Raw genomic sequence first — 23616 nt, 5'->3', positions numbered from 1 at the left:
CAAGGGCTGGACCTTAGTCTCTGAAATCAAAGCAGATAAAATGAACCTCTACAAATTCTGTATTTAGCCATGGAGTTAGAGTGAAATCAGTATCATTCTACCACTTGCATTACTGATAAGAGACTGTAAGCACGTAGCCTGTGGTGTTGTATGCTCCTTTTGCAGTATTGAGATTTCCCTTATCTTCTTTCTCACACCACAGCAGTGGGATGAACCACGCTTCACTGTTTTGCTAAAATGACTTCCAGGGCGAGGCAATTGCTGTGGTTGGATGGATAAAACATTTCTGAAGTGTCACGTAGGTACTGGTCTGCTGGTAGGCTACTTGTAATGCATTGCGCTTTTTTTCTTCATTTAAGGAAAAGTATTTCAAATGAAACAGGCCTGTTGTGTGTGTGTGAAAGTGAAAATATTTTTTTTGCAAAACTAGAATGTGACTTATTGAAGTATCACAATGCAAAATAGATGTGCTGGACTTTTCAAAGTTTGATACCTTGAATTACTCTGTAAAAATGGGAGTTTTGAATTAAATACTAGTATCACTAACAAATCTAATTTTAGGTATGCACATATGTCTTGTCTCTTATTTGGGGAAGTTACTAAAGCAGTACTTCTTAACAGCATTGTTTTCTAGGCACTGTGACTAAATGTCTGTTAAAGTTGGATTTAAATATCTTTCTGGAAAGTCTGATTGCACTGCAATTGGTCTGATTGTCTTTCTGTATGCTGATGCTTGTAAGAGTATTTAGATATTTGACTTCTTGGAGAGATACCAAGAAACACTCTGGCTGAGTATAACTACAAGATTTTATGTTGATGTTTCTAATTTTCCCCCTCAGTCACTGGATTATGAGCAGTCAGTAATGTCTGTTTTGTGTCTGGTGCTGTCCTGCTTTGCTTGGAGAGACAGTAAGGTAAGAGTTTGTAGACCAAGATCATTCAACAGGTACTTATAAAGCTCAATTTTGAATGAAGCAGTGCACTAGAACTTGAGTGTCAGTACATGGCCAGAGGCTATTGCAAATTGTAGATGAAGAAAGCAGTTGTGTTTCTGCCTTTGTGAGAGCTCTTACAGCAGCAGTACTAGCACCAGCTTCTGCTCCCTTGCCTGTAATTCTATCAAATTCAACTGCCAACTGAACTTAAGCTAGCAGCCTCAGAAGTTTCAACCAAACACTAAGATAGTGTAAATACAACTGATGAGTGTGCATGCAGAAATGCAAGAACATTCTCTTTAATTGGTTGATGTAGGTAGAATATGGGGTCTGCTTCTGTCTTGTATCAAAAGTTCAGTTGCTTACAGCCTTTGCTGTTCCTGTAACACACCAAACCCCTATACCTGTGTACTGCAAGTTTTATGCAGGTGTTACAGTTCATAGTTTGAGAAAGGCTAACTGCATCAAGGAGGAAAAAGATACTGAGAAAGCAAGATTTGCTGTTGTGAGTTGGGGTTAAGTTGTTTTTTTTTAAAATCTGGCTATTGAGAATGAAACCAAGCAAGACAGACTCTGTGGAGCGAACTACCAGTAATAAGAGAACATGACTCATTGCTTGGTATTAAAAAGAAGTAATGAATAGCTCGTATGGAGTGTGACTCTAAAACTCTTTGATACTCTGTGGCTAAAAACTTTGTTTCTTGGAGAAGAGTTGTAAAGGAAACAGTTAAACAACTTTTTAAAAAGTGTTTTTTAAGTATTATGATCAAGTGGTGAGGTGGGAATCTTTGTCACTGGGGAGTGTGTATATACTTGGAAGAAAAATGTAGAGAAACATTATAGCTTGTTGTACCAGAGAGAGGACATTGGTTTGCCAGGTGAATGATAAAATCCAAAGGATTGCTTTTCTGCATAGAAATAGGAGGATAGTTTTTTTCTGAAACTGGCTAAAGCTAAATACTAGTATTGCTGCCTTTTTAAACAAATATTGTTGTGATTGAAACCGGGTACTTTATTTCAGTTGCTGTCTCTGAGTAGCCAAGAGTTGTCTTGAGTGAGAATTTCAGGTGTGTTGAACATCCTTATCTTACTTTGAGGATGCAGAGATGCAGGAATGCTAATTTGGGCACAAACTGAAATACAGGAAGCTTCATTTAAGCTTGAGAGAGTGTGTGTTGTTTGGGGTTTTTTGGGTGGTTCTGTTTTAAATGATGAGGGTGGTCAAGCACTGGAGCAGACTGTCCAGAGAAGTTGTGGAGTGTCTGTCCCTGGAGGTATTCAGGATCAAACTGGACAACCATGAGCAACCTGCTCTAGTTGACCCTGGCTTGAACGGGGATTTTGGACTGGGTGATCCACAGAGGTCCCTTCCAGCATAAACTTGTATGATTCTGAATCCTCCACAGTATCAGAAGTGGAACACCTGCAATTTATGACAATATGACATAAAGTGGCTTGTTGAAAACTCTGCAGCAAATGAATAGTGGCTGTGGCATGAAACCCAAGCTTGCCTAAAATATAAATCCAGGTCTTTCCTTTTACAAGATATAAATAAGAAGTGTTGGTATTGAGTTTCATCCAAAACTCCTGAAAAAACATTTTAAGGGAAAGTAGTATAACAAATACTGAAATGGAAGACTAGAATATTAGCTGAAAAAAGGTCCTGTTTTTAGAAAGATGCCTGAATTTTGATTGTCTTGGCTCCTCCTTTGAAGGGAGGAGGGTTACCAGATAGCTGAAATAGACTAATGCATTGACCTCTTAACAAAGGAATCTATAAGTATGTGGTCCAATGCTTTAGTCTTTCATCTGTGTTCCATACTCCACAACAACATGTGCAGAATGGCGGAGCTTTTGTCTTCTCCAAGAACTGGGAGTCCAGGACACCGGCTGCTCTCTGTGCTTGCCTGGATGAGCCCAGTTGTATTCCATTGCATTTCAGAATAGTGCAGTTGCTGGTGGTGTTTGAACATAAGTGAGCTAGAAGATATTAATGGTAAAACATATGGCTGATACAGGATTAGTTCATGTGTGTCTTGATGTGTTAACTTCCCTTTTTTCTTTCCATCTTTGCACAGCTTTGCTCAGTGTTTGTGACTGCCAGTGAAGTCTATTCTCTAGTTGCTTACTGGAGAGGGAAGTTCTGGTAGCCTGGCTCAGCTAGCAGGTATTAACTCAATGACCAGTGCAGGCAATCTGATTCCTTGTGTTTAAACAGGGTATGTACAGGATGTGGATCGAAAAACATTGTGAACAGCAAGTGAATATAAGGTACTGTATACTGTGATGTGTGAAAGTAGATAAAATACTGAAAATGTTCTGGGAAAAGTAAAATTATAAAGTTCATGTTAACAGTGCTAAGATATGAAACAGAAGCATGGTACCCAATTTTGGTTTGGGAACCTGATTTCCTCCAAGCAGTATCTCTCATGAAAGTTTCTGATGCTGCGGATAGTCATAGGGGGCTATTGCCACTGCTGCCCAAACTGACAAGGAGAGCAGAATATCCCATTGCCAGCAGCAGGCTACTTGCTTAGTCTTGGATTTCTTTTGGTTTCTGGGGTTTTTTTAATTTAATGAATATTGGGGACTGTCAGTGTAGACTGAACCTGTTTTTTTTCTTATTTCCTAAGTTCTTTTTTTAAAGAGTTGAAGCATCCTCTTCTCTACCTAAAGCCAATCCAAACTGAAGAGAACTCCTGTGAAAACCTTTTTTCCTGTGACTTCATCCACTCCCACTCATTTTTGGTCTCTTTTTCTCCTCTGATTGTCTTTCAGATCCTTTTGGCTGTTGAGCTTTCTGCACAAGGGAGTCAGTTTCTTAGAAAATAGATAGCTATGCAGAAGGACAAGGAAAATGGAGTACTTAAGCCTGCTGTTGGCCTGTGTGAAGAACACATCAAAGGTTACCACTGATACCTGTAATCCAAGGAAGCTGAATAAAAGGTTTTTCAGTGCGGTTGTGATACTGGTATTCATCCTAGTGGTGCTTCCTGTTCACCATGCCGTATTTCTCTGAGGAGTACTGAGTTTCTTTGCACTTACCCACCGTTTTTACTCTGGGAGGCAGGAAGTACTTTCTATTGACAATTTGTAGCAACTTCATTTCAGCTGCTTCAGACTTTTGGGTCTCAAATAGAGTACTGGTTAAGTATACGTTCTTGGAGACTTGTCAGCTCTGATTCTCCTACACTGTTGCAGCACCACTTGGGCTTATTTTGGAAAGCATGGTTTTCTTGAAGCACTAGGTGAACAATGACACAAGAGCAGGTCAGCAGCATGGTACATGTCTAATTTCCTTTCACAGGTGTGTGCTGTCTCTTGTTCTAAATCTCTTCTTGCTACTTTGGTTGCTTTTTAGCCAAATGAGCAAAATAAAAGGGTTTTTTCTTAGTATTTTTGTCACCTTCTGCTTCTTTCATGTGAATTTACTGATTTTTCAGGACCTCAGCTAAGGAATTCCTTTGGGTCATATGTATATGAACTGGGGGATGCAGTTATATCCAAAATTTTCAATTAAGCAAAGCTATAGGAGGTGAGGTGAAAGAATGGGATTCTCTCCAGTCTTCTCTAACTGGAGAGAGCTGGAAAGTTCCTTTAGCTTTTTCCATTTCTAGGGTGTGCACAGACTTCACAATATAAATCCATAATGAAGCTTTTGTAAAGCCTGCCAAACAAGTTGATGTAAGCTAGCTTAGCTGTTGTCACCTGTGCTTTTTACATGTGTCATTAAGCAACTGAACTTCCTTATATGCTATGTAAATGTTGTAACAATTTTTCTTTTCATTTATTCATGAATACACACAAAGTAGTATACCTAATGCAGGCTTCCTTCAGGAGTATTTCTTGTTGAAGTCTCTCTTTTTAAATGGGAAACATGAATTTTGCTTTGTAATTCAAATGCCATCTGACAGTAAGCAAATTAAGTCTAAGCACATGTCCATTGACTTTACGATCTGGTTGCAGTTAGTTCAGTGATAAGTACCATTGAAGAGCATTTGATACTGTACCCTAAAACAACTCCACTGAATAATGGTACAGCTTGCATCATACAGTTAAATTGGTCAGAAGTTGACAATATCACACCGTCTTTGGAGTGATGCTGAGCTATGTACAGTGATCCAACAGGTATGTCAGCCGCAAATGTACTTGCCTTGGGTATAGGATGCCACAGATCTTGGCTTTTTGCAGAGTCTCCAAGTAGATAAACTAGCTTGTGTTGCATTTGATGTGCTTGAACACCTTTGAAATAACAGGAAGACAATATGCTTGCTCTGGAAAAATCTAACTATTAAATATAGTAAGATACTGTCAAATTTTATGAAGGGTTTTTGCAGGGCTTTGCTTTAGCTGTCATTTGACCTGTTTATTGCTGCTTGGAAATTTTCGAAGGAGAATTCCTACAGGCTGTGATGAAATCTGATGCAAAAGAGAAAAATTTGCCATGTTGAATGTCTAGTTGGGTGCTTTTGCTGTAATGAGAAGATACCTTGTCACTGCTGCATATCTGACACCTGCATAGCTAATAAATATGTGCCTCTTGGCTTTTTTTCTCTTCCAAGTTCCTGAGGAGAATATGTTCTTTGAATGTGTTATGTATATCACATACAAATCTCTCTAAAACACCACCTCCCAGGATAGTGCTGAAGCATGTGGTAATAGATATGCTGTCAGGTCTACTGTAAGTGTTCTTGTGTACTCAGACGCTTTGAGGTAGCATGTCCCCTTACTGCAATGGAAGTCTTAAACCACCCAACCCTTTCTGCCCCTCCCCAAAATCAGAAAACACATAGCAACTGAGTAGACAATTCTCTTATTTGTGTCCTATAATGTCTGAACCCATGCCAGAAGTAGCTTGAATGTACTTATGATTTTATGAATGGAAATAACCCTTTCCCAAGGTGTGTAGAATGGTATATATATTTAGAAGGAAATAAAACAAAGTCAGGCAAGGAGTACTCCTGGCTGCTCGTATACATTCCTTGTTTCTGATTTTTATGCTTCTAGTGTGGTATGCTGCAGTCCCTTCTGACTGCTACTGTAGTCCCTGCCTATATGCTTCTGTTGGTGCTATCCTGGAACTGGGAAACAACATCTGACTGTTTAGGCTGCTACTTGTCAAATTGCAGGCATGCTGTCACGGGGTGTGGTTGTTTTGTTTCATGCATGCAGGATCTCTCTAGGTGCGTTAGCAATGGCTGGCTTCATCAGTGATACTGGTGGTGACCTGTAGCTTCCTCTTGATTGCTATTTCTCTTTTAGAAAGATGAGGAACAGCCGTTCTATCTCTGGCAGCGGGCTGGTGCCTTCTTTAGCACTGACATTGCTCTCAAAGCATAAACATTGCTGTGGAGCAAGTTTGTTTTTGAAATGCTGACATTGCTGGATTTCATACAACTAAATAATTGTGGTTTTGATGTCAGTGTAAATTTTCCCATGATTACACAGTAGTAGTCTGTCAAGGTATTCCTGCCAAAATTTAGCATGCTGTTTGCCTCAAATAAAATAGTATTAAAATCCTGCAAGATGTACAGTGGTAAAGGGATACAGAGCTCTTTAGACCTGCATGCAAAAGATTATATTCTTCCATCTTCTAGGTGGATTTGTGAGGTATCTGTGTTCTATGGGAATGCTTAAGACAACACAGCTCAGAAGCTTCTTTGCTGCTGATTTGGCCATTACTGGTCAAGTGTGGCTCTGCTGAAGCCCAAGCCTGGGCTGTACCAGCAGAACTTCACAGCCTCTTTGCTTATAAGTTGTTGGGTTTTCTCCTTCAATGTTTGCAATGATGTGGGAAGGCATTTCAGAATCTGGCTGGCCTTTAAACAGCCGCAGGAGGTCTGTGGTTGTAGGTCTTCAGGCTCAGTAGCATACCTAATTTTATTTTTGAAGGTGAAACAAAATTGCAGAGTTATTCTTGAAGATGTGAAGGCAAAGAAGTACTAAAGACTAAGAGTTAAACTCCAGTTATGCCCTAGCCAGCCCATTTTAGGGAAACAGTCATACTCGCAGCTGATCTGAGACTGAAAACTTGTAACTGTGTGGTTTTGCTTCAGGTATTTGATTTCTTAAAATTCTGAAGGCCATGTGATACGCATTAAATGTTCCTATGTTCTCATTGCAGCCCTTTATAGTTGAATATATAGTGAAACTGTTTCAGTCCTTTTTCTGAATTTTAAAATAAGAGGATTTTTCACTAATTTGAGAGTTCTTTGTTATTCAAGAATGGAACAGGTGTCTTAATGCTAACTGTTTCTCCAAAATGACACTTGCTGCATTTCTGTTGGTAATATCTTTGTACTTTCATACTTTTGTAGTTATGATGGGTCACTATTTAGTCGTGTTATAAAAAACACCTTTGTGGAAATGCATTATTATGCTGCAATTTTTGATTTGTGAAGTGAAGGTAGAATTTCAAATCATTACTTTGCTGTTTTTCTTTTTTAAACAGTATGAGAGATTGGACTTTCTTAAAATTGGAAGGTAACTCAGATGGGGAAATACTGACTGCTAATTCCTTTTACATATGTCCCAGGATCCCACATCTATCTGTTGTCTTGATCAGTTAAAGGGAAGTGTAACACAGACTTGACAAATTGAAAACAAACAGAACTTTAAGACTACTAAAATTTCCTAAGCAATAATGCTGTGGTTTTGATTTGATAAATTGAATGAACTGTAAAAGGATGGTTGAAATTATTTTTAGTTAACATGAAGGGCTGTAAAGCAGGAAATGCGAGTGTGCATGTGCATTTAAAATATACAACTTCCCCTTCAGTTGATGTTGTAATTAGTGCTTGCAGTGGTGGACATACAGCTTACTCTTGACACTGGTTGAGTAGTTTGAGTTTCTCTTGGAATTACTTGGTGTGACTTCAGAACGTGGTGGTGAACCTTAATTGAAGCCATTTCATTTTGTTTGTATGAGCCTGTGTTACTAGTGATGGATTCTGTCATCTTGTGCAGGAACCTTCTTGCTTAACTGTTTCTCCACCAAAGCGAGTTGTCTAGGCAGCTGTTGCGTTGAGTGAGAACCCTCTAGCTGATTGAGAGCCCAGGCTGGTTTGAGCAAATGCAGGTGCCTACCTTGGGATAAGATGACTGTTGCTGCGAGTTGTATTGGCTGTATGCATATCTGCTCTGCTGACTGAAAGATGCTTAGGGTGGCTGCCTGATGTGGCTTATGCTTGTGTTGTCCCGAGTAGCACTTCATCGTGCAATGAGGAAGCATTTATTTTATCTGAAGCACTCTATAGGATAAGCAAAGATGAACAATTCGATTACTTCTGTTGTGTCGTCTAGTAAGAAGAGCATATTGTGCAGTAAATGTGTGTATATGCAATGAAAGAAATGGGGACTGGGTGGTTTTACAGGTGCTGCTCCTGTGAGACTGCTGCTTTGGAGTTGATCTGAAGACAAACAGTGCTCCCAAGTCACTACCTGCCTCCTGAGCACCCTCTGCACACCACTGCAGCTACGTTGTCACTTCTGTTCTCTCCGTCCCTGACCCTCTGGTCTCTCTGAGGGACTGACATGTTTGATTTCCACCTTGCTTGGCCTTAGTAATGTGTCTTATGTTGCTCTCTATCACATGTGTACTGTGACTTTGATGTTAAACCATGCTTCCAGCCAAAAGTGTAATGGTTTTGTTTCCAAAACTCTCTGGAGAGTTCAGGTGTTTTTGTCTATTAGTTCACTGACACTGTGGCATTTCGGTGTAAGCTAACAGCTGTCTGTGTTCTCCTTGTAAAACCTCCCTATACTTACAAATGTTGGCACCTACTGTATGGCCTGTGTGTGGTGAAGGACAGGATGGGGACAGTTTATAGCCCTGGATGGTAGGAAAAGGGAAAGGGTGGCCAAAAAGCAGAGAGATTCTTTTGAAGGAAGTACAAGCTCAGGTTCCTAATGAAGGTCTGAAATCTTGTGAGAGATTCAATGGGATGAGTGCAATAATGTCACCAATTTGATCCTGACCAGTTCTTGACTCAGTGGGGGTGGTTTTGATGATTATTTTAACTGCTTTCACTAAGAAATAATTTGAAATTATGGGATTGACACTGGCTAGTTATCAACTCAAATCTCTTTATCAAAAAAAACAACCCCAACCACCTCTCAATAAGGCTTAAAAGATTACTCTTAACAGTTCAGACAGCGGCTTTTCCCTTTAGTTGGACATTTTGTTTGTGTGTTCAACTTTTCCTCTGGCATGTTTGGGACTGAGGAAAAGATGGAGGAGGGGAGGTTTTATAAACCTACAGAGTTTTTCAGGTGTGTTTCCTCTAAGTTTTTCTAGTTCCACATGTTCCTCTGATTATCTTAATGAGGAGGCTTCCTTTTAATGTGAGATAAGGGGAAAAGATGTAGGCAAGCCCAGAAGGAAAAACTACTCTTGTTTCTATCTTTCCAGTGGGACTCTACTGCCTTTGGCATTATGTATGTGGAAGAAACATAGCTCTGATTATAGATTCATGTGGGGGGGAATCAGATTATTAAAATTCCACGTTTAATTAAATTCTTACTAAATATTACAACTAAGAGACATTGCAGCTTTTCCACACTGAGGCAGTCAACAGTGTTAGCCTTCTAAGCTAGTCTGTAATGTTTGCTGTAATCAAACTCAATAGCTAAACAGAATAAAATCCAGAACCCCTGCAGTATGCCTGATGCGTCAAAACACACTGGGAAGAAGTTCTTTTGGACTCTGATTACATCCTGTTTGTGGTTTAACTCTGCCTTTTACTTAAAAGAAGATGCTCTTTTATTGGAGGACCTCTTCAGTAGTGTATCTGTAACACGTTTGATTGAAATGCTGCATTTTTTTAGGCTTGTTTGGGACAGACATGGGTCCCATGTCAGCATAAGTGGGGCTTTTAGTTTTGTGCATGCACAGGGCTAATCACTCACTGCTTATTATTCAGTTAGATAGATTTCCTTATATATCCTAAATAATAGATTTCCTTGCTTGAGGAATCTCAAATGGTGCCTTTTCAAACATAAATCTGTTAATGCTGTTCTGTGCTTAAGCAAATGGTGGCCAAGTTAAAGATCTATAGCTGTGAACTGTGTATTAGCACACATTTTCTTTGGTATACCTCTAATTCTTGAAGAATGTGTGCCAAAATAGAAAATCACACACTCTTATTTCTCAGTTTCTTGTGCTCTACCAAGTTTCTGTCTTGCAGTATTTACCAAACTGTCTTTTAAGGTATAGTCCTATTTGGCAATGATTATATCCAAAACCAACTTGCAAATTCTGGATCTTACTATTTGGAGATTATGTATTAAAATATAGTTGACTCTTGCATTTTACCCAGTGAAAACAGAAACTATGCTCCCTATGGATACAGGCGCAATATGCTTGCTTCTGCTGAAGGCCGTTTTTACAGCTGGGTGTTAAAGTCATGAAATTAAACTGCTGACACAAGCTTAATCATAGTGCCACAAGTAGCACTTCTTTGTTTTTGTACGACAGTTTCATTGGTACTATTAATAGCTGGGTCCTTACAGGTGTTCGTGTATAATAACTCTTATAAGACAACACTTGGTAAGTTTTTTTAATGAATCACATTAATTCCAGGATTAATTTTTGCAGAGAGACCTTTTGACTCTTTTTCCTTTAGAGGTTTTTGGTCATAAAAATCCATATGTTGAAAATGTTCATTACTTTGAATTCAAGTGCAGCTTTGAGTTGGGGGGGAAAGCAGCTAGAGAAACTGGCTTGCCTGTGAAGGTGGGCAGCCTCACTTGATCTGTTGTTTCTGTTGTCTCCTTGGAAAAAATACTGATCTCTTGTTTTACTGGTCTGCCACTGCTGCTTGGCTGGCAGGACAGTGCAGGAGGTGTAGCTGCAGCATTACCCTCTTCAAGGGAATACCAGGTGTAGCAAAACTGTGAAGAAAAGTCTGTATGTTTCCGTTTCAGACACCAGCAAAGAAAACTGAATACAGTGGTAAAGGCTTTCCTCAGCTGTTGCTGGGTGTATATATGGATGTCTCTTGCTTTTAGCAGACAGATGACAGAAGGCAGCATTCCCCTTGCAAGGCTTGCTTTCGGTTGCTCCCCCTTGGGTCTGGTGTACATGGTGGGGTTAGGAGGACAAAGGAGTGACTGTGTACAGAACGTGAATCTGGAACAGCTTAGGTGGCTATAGTTGCTCCTCAGACAGTTTGGAGAAACACCTTCTATGGAGTGAACTGTAAAACCTGTTGTTCTCTCATACAGTTCTCACTGAGCCCTGTTTTAAAGCAGCTGAGGACTGGCGCGTTGCCTCTACCAGGCAACGTTAATGCTGGTTAATGCAATAATACACCAGGACATAATTATCTTGACCTCTGGAGAAGCTGAACTAAGAGTAACTTGTTTCAGAACTGAGCAATTTTCTGTGTGTGGCTCCTGGCATCTATAAAGCAAACAAGTCTTTGTTCAACCCCAGTTATAACCTCTTTGGGACTGCTGTTTAAACATGGCTAGCAGACGTGGTATGGTACCAATACACTTCTCTTTCTCCCTGGTCTGTACCTGAGTTTGTTGACATCTGAAAAATGCATGTGAGATTTATTTGCAAATGATAATGCTTTAGTATGAGTTTCAAAGATGTATCGGGTACTGTAACATGCATGTGTATATAATTGCACCTTTAAACAGTTCAGGTAATGAAGTGTTTGATCTGGATTTAGCTGAAAGTTGTTATTAGGCTTTTAAGAGATTTCATAGGAGGAATGGCTTAATTAGCATGGAGACCAGCTTTGCAGAACTAACACTCTCAATATATTGCTGTTTTTGTTAATACATTTAGTTACACTTAGTTCATTAATTATATGGAAAAAGGCTGACTAATCCAGTGGAAATGTTGGGGAGGTGGGGGGGACTAGAGAGTGAGAAGTCATAAAGGTAAAGTTTCTGGTTCAGGCTGTTCCAATGGCTCTATCAGCATTGCTGCTGTCAAGCCCAGCCAAATCAAAATCCTCAGCTGATGAGATAGATGATGCAAGAGTCTAGGGCAGGGAATGGAAGATTATTTGTGTTTCATGCTGGATGTTGCTATTAAACTAAGAGCTAGGAAAAGATGAGGACTTCTAAAATCTGCTCCAGCTGAAAACCTTCTTTCAGGTCTTTTTGGTTGGTCTTCAGCTGTGGTTGACCTTGGTTGGCCACACAGCTACTAGTGCTGGGGAAATGGCAGGAATATATAGGTGGCAGTGGGAATGGAGGATAAAGGTAGGATGGTCCCTTTCAGTTGAAGCATGCAAGAGTGAATCTGCATGCTGTTCATGAACAGAATAAGTATTTTTCAAAAAACCATGCTTATGGGTTTAAATGAATTGCTTTGTCTAGGAATTGGAGCATGTTGTGAATAAACTTGATACTTCTGAAGTAATGGTTAAAGGTGAAAGATGGCAAGCTGCTTGAAGGTAAATATTGTTACTATGCATCATCAGTTCTGTATCAGTGGTTATTAAATTAAATTCTGACTTGATTCCTTGGTTGCTTTACCATGATTTGGTCATCATTCTCAGTACCTCAGCTGTACCTGACTTCTTAGGCTTCCAATTCTAAACTATTTCCTGTGAATTCCTCATGGCAAGGTGTGAACATTTGTTTTTGAACTTTGTAGTGAGTAACACTTACTGTTTTAGTAAGTAATGAGACTATATAGAGAGAAGGTGTTTTGCATCCCTTCCTTAAACACTTTCAAGGAGTGCAGCTGTTCTGGACACCTGCAAGAGGACCTTGCTGGGTGCCCAGGCCTCTTGAGAATGGAGTTTGAAAAGAAGTCAGTCAGCTCCATACTACTACTTCTATTATTTGAAACTGATGTCAAATGCAGTGAAGCTTGAGATAGACGTGGAAACTTTTGTCATGTTTCTGTCCCATCTTTGTAATGGGAGAAGAAACTCTGTGTGTGGTGATATGAGCAAAAGGATAAATTGTTGCTGAGGAGGGGGAAGGCAAAGTGGTCTGGGGAGAAGAAAGTCCATGTCCAGAATCTGAAAGCAGAGCACTGTTTGGAGCAGGGCTTGGGGCACTGTTTCTCTTTTTTTCTCCTGCCAGTGTCAGGAGCCCCATGACCCAGAAGTCCCATAATGGCTGTTCTTTTATAGAACTTTATTTCAAGCTGGTGTGAAGATTAGCAGAGTACCCTCCATTTCTATCTTGATTTTTCTCTGCAGCATGGACCAGCATTAGATACTTAATGAAGATTATAGTCCTGTTCTCTGACAGACTGGTGACGCAGTAGCTGCATGCTCTCCCTCTTCCCCAGTTGCGTGCGGGGCTGTGCAGCAGTGGCACAGAAAAGCTCTCCCTCCACCTAGAGGGAGGAGACAGAAAGGCTGTCTGCAGCCACCGGAGCAGGGCTGGCTGTGCTGCCTTGGCTTTGGAAGATCAGCATTTTGCATGAAGGAGTTATGGATGGTGAAGGTGTTTTTGTTTTGTTTTAATGGGGGCGGGAGGGGGGAATCACGTAACTGTTAACTTGGTTAGTATTTTGTTTCCGACAAAACCCCTAGACGCTTCTAGTCAATAAGAGAGGATACAATATATATACACTAACTTGATCATAACAGTCCTCATGTTTTTCAGGTCTCTGTATGATTTGAAAGATATCACTTGCTTAGAGATACTGTCTTTGCTTTGTCCATTCCGTGATTTGAAAGCAGGCTTTTAAAGAGCAGCTGCACACCTTACTCTGTCTGAAGACATTTGGATAAGTGCATTTCCCAACATGCTCTAAATGCCTGGCTGTGCTTGCAGAACAGACCTGGTTGTGCCCAAACCTGAACTTTTTATCACAAATGAAAGGATGTATTTGTAAGCAGCCAAGAAATTGTGTTCCTCCAGTATATTAGCTTTCTCCACCTTTTCCTTGGATGTCTTCTCCCATTGGGTCTTTTCTGGTTTGGACTTTATTTTTTATATGACAATTAGCTGCCCACCTCCTGTGCTGTTGTATTTTGGTTATTAGGAAAACTGCTGCCAGAATCACTGTCATCGAGCAGCTGTAGCTGCCACCATATACCCCCTTCCTTTCTGAGCTTTCAGAGAAGCTGATGGCTAACTTTAGAGCTGATGTCAGCTTCCCAATTTGAGTGGGAAGGGAGAAAAACTCCTCAATGAGCAGTCTTCTCTCAGATATGGACTTATGAAGTATGTGTCTTTCTAAACAGAGTTTCACTGTGTCACAACTGGCATGCTGCACGGTGATGTAGTGCTGGGTGACGAGCAAAGTAATTCATGATACTTCTATCTGTCTTACTCTGGGACTTGAGAAGTTGCCAGTTTATTCCCAGACTTGAGTTTTTCACATGCTTGAAAAAAGCCACAGAGTTAGCCAACAACAATTTTGTTCTTTTCTGTTAATGATTTAGTGTTATCCAGATGTGCAGAGATTTACATATTTTCATGCATGAGGAGCTGTGGAAGTGTTGCATCCAAAGGTGGTTTCAGAAGGTGATATGGTTTCTGTTCAAGCAGAAAATTGTTCTTATCTTCCTGAAAGAATATTTCAAGTCACTTGCTGAATGTTACCTTTCGAAAATTTTATGTATATCTCGTTCATCTGGATCCAAAATAGGTTGTTGCAGAAGGTATGTATTGCTTTGGAGTAGAGGCAGCCTTTTTTAAAAATCCTGGACCCTGATGAAGAATAGAAGTATGTGTTTCTGGTTTTTGGCAAAAAGTATATTCGCTTTGGTTCTTGTGGAAAATACATGTTATAAAGATTCTAGCTATGTTGTCTTGACAAAGAGAGAAAACTTAGTTTCATACCCCTTTTTTTCTTAAAGGAGGAAATTAACTTTAATGTGAGTAGGATGAAATCCTTGTGTTCTTACATATGCCTGGAGTATTTTCAGTTTTCTTATGTGTTTGGTTTCCTCAAGTTTTGCAGCACAGGCATATGGACTTTCAGATTCCTTATATGAACTGAGCTATTTTTCTGTTCCAGTCTCAGTGAGAAGAGTTTTCTTGGGGATAACTGGCATGACAACTGAGGGTAGGGGAAACAAAATAAAACAGTACTTCATAATATGGTGTATATATAGAGGGAACTGCTGCAACATATGTGGTATTTGTTAACCATAGTTACTGCTTAAAGTGAGCTATTGCTATCATGTATGGTATTTATTTCTTAGGTTTTCACTAAATCAGCTTGAATTGCTGATGTCTGAATTAATCCTTGAGGGAAGAAAGCTGTGAGTGACTTAACGCAGGTTATATTTGACAGTACAATGTAGTGTTGATGCAGAGCATTGGGATCTTCTGTAGGATTCTGCTGCCCTGAGGGGTGAATTTGGTAGCATTGTTTCCTAGATTTGCAGAAACTTCCTGTTGTAAGACTGTCCAGTTTTGCCTTCATGTCTTTTGCCAGGCTTCTACAGTTGATCCTAAAATTTCCTACCTTGGCTGTCTGTTTCGTAACATTTCAATCCAAATGAGCCAACTGTAAGAGAAAACAAAGTGTGAGGAAGGGAAAGGATGTTTTACAGTGTTGCATAATGTTTGTACCACTTTGGGGTGGGGTGAGTAGTTTGGAGCATGGTCTCAAGATCTTTTCTGGGACAAGGGATTTTTGTCTCCGATTGGGCTATACTCATAAACTTTTGAAAAAGTCTGTTCTTGGAGTCAGCTAGGGACTTTGTGGTGTTGTCTGTCAGACTTCTGAGGCAGTTTTCTCTGTGCTGACCGTGTTCCAGTCCTTACAGCTTTTTCTTCTGCCAGACTCAGCATCCCTATGGGCCTGTGAAGTATTTTTCAGGCTATCATAGCTGAGGCTTGACAGGACTTCTCAGTGAGCTAGGATGAGACTGGGAAGTGGAAGCAAAATCTGAGAGCATCTCTCTTCTGGTTTTAGTGTTCTAGGTTCTTTGGATCAGAAGGCAGAACTGTGGTGTAATCTAAATGAGGACTGTTAGAAGTGGATTGGCATTGTGTAGAAGAGAAGAAATGGGGACTGGAAGTTTTGAAATAAAACTGAGGTGGAGGTCATCTGCTGAACTGGATGATTAAAACCCCACTGAGGATCTAGCTGAACAAGAGGCTGGGCAAGAAGGTTGATGCTGGATGGTGCTGGATGTTGACTAAGTGGAGGTGGTAGTCAGGGAGAAAGGGCAGAGGATAACTGTGGTGAGGGTCAGTACAGCTGAGTTTGGCTGAACTGTGAAATGAGCAAGAATTCAGGACTCTTTTGTGGTGCTAGTGAAATCGTTAAAGTGGGGGAGCAAAAGGCAGCCCTTGCCCAGACATTTAGGTTCTGCTCTAAGCACGATGTAAGAGAAGAGACTTCATGTAGAGAGAAGTCAGATCAACAAACTGACCTAAGGCAAGGGGGGAGAAGGGTTCTGTTGCGCTGATCTGTCTTGCCTTGTAGCCTCATGCCTTTTTGCATGGGATGGAGAGGGAGAGCAGAGGGCAGCCCTTCTCTGTGTTGAAAGCGTGGCTCCTCACTGAGGGGTTTGAACCTCACTCATCAGAAGTTAATGGCTTCCTTGTGGGCTTTTCAGAGATGCTTGGTTCATGAGGAGCAAGGTTCACTTAGCTGTTACCTTGGCATGTTCAGAGCATCTACCAGCTGATGGCCCCAAAGATCTTGCCTTAATGCCCTTGGAAAATGAGGAGTGCATGATTGATGGACATATCTGTCTCACATGTGATTTGCACAGTGTAGGAATTTGGTGGTAAAGATGAGGACTGTTTGATGGAGAAGGGTACCCTTCTGCATTCCACACCTAGGTCTTCTGTAGTTACCACTTTGTGTCAGAGCTTACACTTTTCTGTAAGGAAAAACATAGTTAAGCAAAATTCCAGCCATTTTTTATTCCAACACTTATTTAGTTTAAAGCAATTTGTCCTTAAGCACAAGCTTTCTTTCTACAAAACTTATATAGAAGGAATCATAGAGTCATAGAATGGTTTGGGTTGGAAAGGACCTTAAAGATCATCCAGTTCCAACCCCCCTGCCATGGGCAGGGACAGCTCCCACTAAATCAGGTTGCTCAAAGCCCCGTCCAACCTGGCCTTGAACACTGCCAGGGAGGGGGCAGCCACAACTTCTCTGGGTGACCTGTTCCAGTGTCTCACCACCCTCACAGAAAATAATTTCTTCCTTGCATCTAATCTAGATCTACCATCTTTCAGTTTAAAACTGTTACCCCTTGTCCTATTGCTACACTCCCTGATAAAGAGTCCCTCCCCATCTTTCCTGTAGGCCCCCTTTAAGTACTGGAAGGCCGCTATAAGGTCTCCCCAGAGCCTTCTCTTGTCTGGGCTGAACAACCCCAACTGTCTGCCTGTCCTCATAACGGAGGTGCTTCAGCCCTTGATCATCTTCATGGCCTCCTCTGGGCCCACTTGAGCTTGTCTGTGGGTTTTTATTCATCCTTTTTGAGTGCATTTACAGTATGCCAGATAAATTTGTTGCCCCATGTGGAGTATGTGCTAGAGATGATCCTTTTATTCAATTTAGAAGTCTACTTTGCTGCTGCTTGTGACCTGAGTCATTGTAGCATAATGTGTCATTATGTCTGTGGCTGTTGGTGAGGCAAATTCAGCAGCATCTTGTTCTTAAGAACTGGAGTACTGCTTAACATAAAGTTACTATTTAAGTATTGGGTTTTATGGAATATATGGTATACAGAAGGATTCCAGGCATGTTTTCCCACACTGCTCTGCCAAAGCTTCCTAGTTTTTACTTGCAGTGTGTACTATAGTCCAGATTCCTCATGGACAAATACATTCAATTGTAAGAACTGTGCTGTTGCTACTGATGTGCAGCAATGCACAAGAAGCGACTGTGTGATTACCAGTCTTTTTCATAACCTTAGCTTTGTTGCAGGCAATTTCTTCATGGAAGTAGAGTTAAATTCTTGACTGTAGAGAAATGCTGGCACCCTTCCTATTCTGGGAATTGATGGAGGTACAAATATAATTGTATTTTGCTTCCTTTTTCTGCATGTGAAGATGATGAAATTTTGGTCTTTTAGATGAGATCAGCCTCCAGATGCTAATTCTGGTATGGAAAGAGTGGAATTTTATACTTGAAGTGAGTTAGTGTTTTGTTGCCATTTGAATTTGCATAAGGACACCTTGTTAGTCATTAATTTCAAATACAAAACCCTCAAATTCTGTATGGGTTATCACTGTGGAGACATATATGTCTTACCAAGTGAGTAGCCTATATGTTTAAATTCAACCTTCAAAAAACTTTTTGATATGCCGCTGCAGACTGAAGCTATGTAATGTTCTGTTTTGACCAAAGCTTAAAATGGAGCAGCAGTCTTTCTATCAGAAGGCTGCCTGGGATAGGCTATTCATGTGACTTGTTGATTTCTGAATTACAGCTTGTGACAATTTTTTGTATTGCTAAGAAACAATGACTTACTGCTATTTCTGAACTATTTAAAAAATGAAACAGAAGTTGTTTGTCACGGTTCAAGTATAGAGGCTCTGCAAGTACCACGTGTGCTACAGTGATAACCTTCCTTCTGTGTTGGTGTATTATGCCAAATACAGTCTTTGTGCTGCTGTCATCTTATGCATTGGGGTTCTTAGTAGTGACATTTTCAGTTTTGCACATAAATGTGCTGGAAACCTTGGATTTCTCTGAAGTGTGATAAATTGTGTGCTACTGTTCCTGAGTATCTTCTCTTGATAGTTTTGAACTCTGAGAATGCAAATTATATATAATAAACATGGAGCATAGCAGAAGTCTTCAGTTGTGAATTAAATTAAATCTGAAAGTGACTCTTAAAATGCTTGATAAATAGCAACAGTGAGTGCCTATTCAATAACATTTCAAAGCCACTTGTACAAATTATCAATAAGAATATTCTGTACAAAATGAGGTATCTACAAATTACATTATGCTTAGTAGGCTGCTGCTTATGTGGTGTGTTGGCTAAGATTCAGTCCTCTAACCACTGTCTACCCTGTTCATTAATGAGAGAGAACAAAAGGTGTGGAAGAATCAGATGAGGAGCAGGGCCTGAAGCAGCAGGAGTGCTGTGACTGTAGAGGGTGCTGGGGCTGCTGTACTTGGTGCTAGTGGTGGATGAGGAGTGGAGCAGGGCCCCTTTGGGAAGAAATGTGAGAAGGATAGAAAGGCACTGCAATTGCCTTTCTCTATCTCTCTCCAGAAGTTGAGGACCCTCTTTTCTGACAGCCTCCAACTAAGGTAGAAAGGAAAGAAAGGGAGAGAGGAAGGACTCCTTCCTCAATAAGGTGGATATTGAATCCAGCTGAGGCTCTCTCCCTCAACTTGCCTGGTCCTTTAATTCTTCTCATTGTCTCAGCAATGAGGGAGGCATTAAATGTGTCTTGGTGCATGTACTTCCTTCTTTCATTTTCTGGGGAAAGAAATCATAGCCTCTGTCAATTTTTTTCTCCAAGTGTGCACCTGGAGAGCCTTGGTCAGGGAGACAGTCCTGGCTTGGGGGAGTGATCTGAAGGGTCGCTCTCCCTTGCATGTCATCTTCTGGTATCTGTTTCCCATGAGGGTGTGGCCCATGGTGTTTGGTGTTGTGAATACAATGCTCTGCTCCAGAGGACTACGATAGGACAAATGTCCACTGCAAAAGTTTGTCTGAAACTTTTTCCCTGCCAGAAGTAGGTGGAGCTGTGTTGCTTTATTCTGACTACTGAGCCAATGCAAAGTGGGAGTTTGGAGGGAGCCCCCAGAGATCAGCCTCATCTAAGTGTGAGGTATGGACTTGGGCGTACTTGTGGGTGATGCCAACTTCCAGTTGAAGCAATGAGCTGTCAGCTTAGTAACAAAACGAAATCTTTTCTAAATCTAAACCAAAAACTTTTCTAGGTTAAATGTGGCATTTGCAGATGGAGGCTGGGATTTGAACCCCTCTCAGTAATCGCTGCAAGCTGACAAATGTGAACTAGAGAACTTACATGCTAATCAAAAAGGTGTCAATCAAAAACTATCTTGTTTTAAATGAGTGCAGATCTTAGCCACACAAATATATGAGGGCTCTGGACTGCTACAGGCATTTCAAACCTAAATGAAATGAGGTGTGTGTACAGGTGTCTAATCAGTTTTGATACTGTTCAGAAACTTCTTGTAGATTTATAATGTTGAATCAAGTGACTGCAGTATGTTGAGTGTAAGTAAGACTTTGTTTAACCACAGAAAATGCCTTTGCTCTAAATCTTGATTCTCAGTTTAAGATTTAGTGGGGAGTTTTCAACCTCAGCTAATAAACTTGAACAGCTTTTTCATAGGAAATGATCTCAGTGCTTTAATTGTAATTAAGATGACATATTTAATACCAAAACTTATGTACATATTAAAATTACTGATTTTCACTTTTAGTAGGAATCAAAATTTTAGATATTTAGATTTATAGCAAGTATTTTTTTTGTTGGGAGGGAGCTTCATGTAAAAGCTTTCTTAATTCAGGTCTTAAGTGATTCTTACACATATGGTCCTCAAACAGTGAGATAAGTATTAGTGCTCCCTCAAGGGTTTGTTCTCTATGAATGTTATAGGATTCCTCTCAAAAGCCAATAAATGCATGGATCTGCCTTATGAACCATGTGAAAACACAGGTAAGAGTTAAAAAGAAATAAGAAGAATATTAGAGATAAAATGTTAAGAGGTCATTTTTTTTATAGCTGTAATGTCTTTAGGCTAATGGAAAACTGGCTGTTTTCAGCTTCTTTCTAATTTGAAAGGCTAGTAATTTTCAAAATCAGTTAAAAATGTTCATGTTAGTATGGTAACTTGCACCAGATATGTGGTGCTCTAAGTACAAGGACTCTCAGCAGAAGAACTGTCTTCAGTAAGTTTACACTGAGAGAAACAGGAGTGTTTGGTTTTTTGCTTTAACAAAGAAATAACTCTGGCTTTATTAAAAACAAACAAAAAACTTTTAACCTTTTCCGGTGAACTTTTCTGCCAGCTGTTATTGAAACTGGTGTGCCCCTGGCTCATTAGGCTGTGCAGCTGAGGCTGCTGTGCTTGCCGGAAAGCAGGGCATTTATGATCAAGTTCCTGTTATTGACTGGCTCTAGAGAAAAATGCCAAATTCCACCAGACATAATACAGTAGGACCTCTGTGGGAGACTTGTGCAAATGCTGTTTTGACATTTTTAGACTGGGTTTTTTATTTTTCTATTTCTAGGGTTATTTTCTTGACAGTTTTTGTGAGGTTCTTAAGCAAGTTTTGCAAGCAATTAAAGAAAATGACCAACCTTAACACAATGTCTTAACAGGCCTGGGTAATGTGGAACAAGAAAAACATTTGCAAATCTTTTTACAATTGTATTAGGAGATATGTGAGCTCTCACCCTTTTTTTTTTTTTTGTACACTGAAGATGTGTGTGTCAGACAAGTGGCTTATTAGTTGTTTGGGCTTGGTTTTGGTAATACTGGTGCAATTTTAAAAGGGTGATCTGCAGTATAATCAAAATGTAATAGGAAAGCAAAGTACATTTGCTGCAGCTTTGTGACATTAATTTATTTGCTGCAGTTTATAAGAATCTTTTAAACACTAATGGATGGGCAAAACCACATTTAATATTAAAGATAAAATCTGTGGCTTTTCAGAAAGTGTTGAAGGCTTCCTTCATTTGAATACTTTGCCACAATATAAGATTAATATGAATTTACTGTAGGCTTTTTCCTCTATTGGGTGCTGTGTACCTCATCATGCAGAAACTTTTCTTTGAGTACTACTTTGAAATCCCTTAGAGCTGGAATTGTTCCTGAGTGATCTAAATATGTGTTTCATTCAGAGTTTCTCCATGTGAGAACAATTACAGTTGTGCTGAACTAGGGGTCCTGTTATGGGCAAAAGTGGCTCTGTTTATAGACATGCTTTCTTCCAGAGATAAATGCCAACAGGTACTTTTGTGCTCTCTGTGCCTTACTCACTGTGTAGATAAGGAGAAAGTATTTGGGAGGTAAATTGGAATGTCAGTTCCTTAAAAACTGGCATGTATATCGACCTGGATCACAGTTGCAATCATGCAGTTAGGGGGTCCTTGATTTTTAAGTTGGATACTTAATCTTGTTGTCTTTTGTTGGTATATCTGTATTATTCAGTCCCTTAGACGATGAGTTAATTTTCAAAGCCTGCACACCATGAAATATGATGGCTATTAAATATGGATTGTAGACTACCTTTGGTATTACTTTTCTTAGCCAGGAAGGTATGTTACTCTTTTTGAGCAAGAATCTTAATATATATATATAAGAGGTTTTATTCTTTTTAGTATTATGAATCTATAGACCTCTTTAGTATTATGAATTAATAGACTTGTTTACTGCATGATAATATTTTCCTGTGGCTGGGGCCAACCTGGACTCAGTTAAAAGGAATGAAGCAGTGACAGTTGGAAACCCTTTTACTTAATGCAGTTTTAACTTTCCTGGTGGAGAGGAGTGAAGATAAGATTTCCAGCTCAGGAGCTGGGCTACAACCAAAAGCGACAGAAAGTAAAGGTACAGGCAGTCACCAGTGGTTTCAAGTGTGATGGGCAGTGGCTTCTTGTTTCTCTGCTCCTTTTGAAAGTGTTCAGAACGGAAATCTTCCTGCCATCAAGTGAAAGATATCTTCTGTCATATTTTATAGATTGGAAAACTTGCTTTTCTTCCAGATTTTCTGTTTAAAGTTGCTCTTGGCTTTGAAAGAACTTGTTATTCAATTTAACAAGTTGAATAAATTCAAGTCAAGAAAATATTCTCTGTGCACCTGCTGAAGAAGCTGCTGTTGTAGGAGATTTCAGTGAAGTTATCCTAGGTGTCTAGCCAGCAGCTTCCTCCAGTTCGAGTATTTCTTAGTCTTTCAAATATGTAGCTATCATGTACTGCTTTAACTTTTGCAAACTTTAGTTTGTGTAGTGCAACTAATTTTTAAGGGCTTTAATTGTGTAGAAACACTTTGGTATATATGTTTAAATTGTATTAAATCCAGATTAAAAATACCTAGAAATACTGTGGATGAAATGTGAGTGTTGGGTGTTTTATTCTTCAGAAAAATTGATTTTTTTTTTTAATATATGTAAGGTATGTACATTTGAGGGAGAGGAATTAAGGCAGTAAATGCTTAGTTTTACCCTCTGCTGTACTTGTCAGTTAATCTACCTTAACTAGACTATGCACTTTTTTTTTCCTGCAGTCCATGGCTTGCACTCTAAGGAGCAATAGAAGGATCCTACAGCCAGGACCCTACAGGAATTCAGTCAAATTAGTTATTCAGGTGGATTCTTCACAGAATCACAGAATCATCTAGGTTGGAAAAGACCTTGAAGAACATCTAGTCCAACCATTGACCTAACACTGACAGTTCCCAACTACACCAGATCCCTCAGTGCTAAGTCAACCCAACTCTTAAACACCTCCAGGGATGGGGACTCCACCGCTTCCCTGGGCAGCCCATTCCAACGCCTAACAACCCGTTCTGTAAAGAAATGCTTCCTAATATCCAGTCTAAACCTTCCCTGGCACAATTTGAGGCCATTACCTCTTGTCCTGTCGCTTGTTACTTGGTTAAAGAGACTCATCCCCAGCTCTCTGCAACCTCCTTTCAGGTAGTTGTAGAGGGCGATGAGGTCTCCCCTCAGCCTCCTCTTCTCCAGACTAAACAACCCCAGTTCCCTCAGCCGCTCCTCGTACGACATGTGCTCCAGACCCTTCACCAGCTTCGTTGCCCTTCTCTGGACACGCTCG

The 23616-nt window shown here is 40.1% G+C and overlaps 1 protein-coding gene and 1 long non-coding RNA gene across 4 annotated transcripts in view; both read left to right on the top strand.

The window, feature by feature from the left end:
- Positions 1-23616, top strand: part of GMDS (GDP-mannose 4,6-dehydratase) — a 427595-nt gene that overhangs the window by 3945 nt on the left and 400034 nt on the right. The gene's annotated exons all lie outside the window — the stretch shown is intronic.
- Positions 861-3899, top strand: LOC141945302 (uncharacterized). The gene is made up of 3 exons (XR_012629490.1): positions 861-914; positions 3154-3206; positions 3714-3899. It is a non-coding gene; the product is annotated as an uncharacterized LOC141945302 (long non-coding RNA).

The sequence above is a fragment of the Strix uralensis genome, chromosome 1 (genome assembly GCF_047716275.1).
Source record: "Strix uralensis isolate ZFMK-TIS-50842 chromosome 1, bStrUra1, whole genome shotgun sequence".
NCBI classification, from domain to species: Eukaryota; Metazoa; Chordata; class Aves; order Strigiformes; family Strigidae; genus Strix; species Strix uralensis.
The sequence above is the reverse complement of the archived record's forward strand: the minus strand, read 5'-3'. Positions and strand labels throughout refer to the sequence as shown.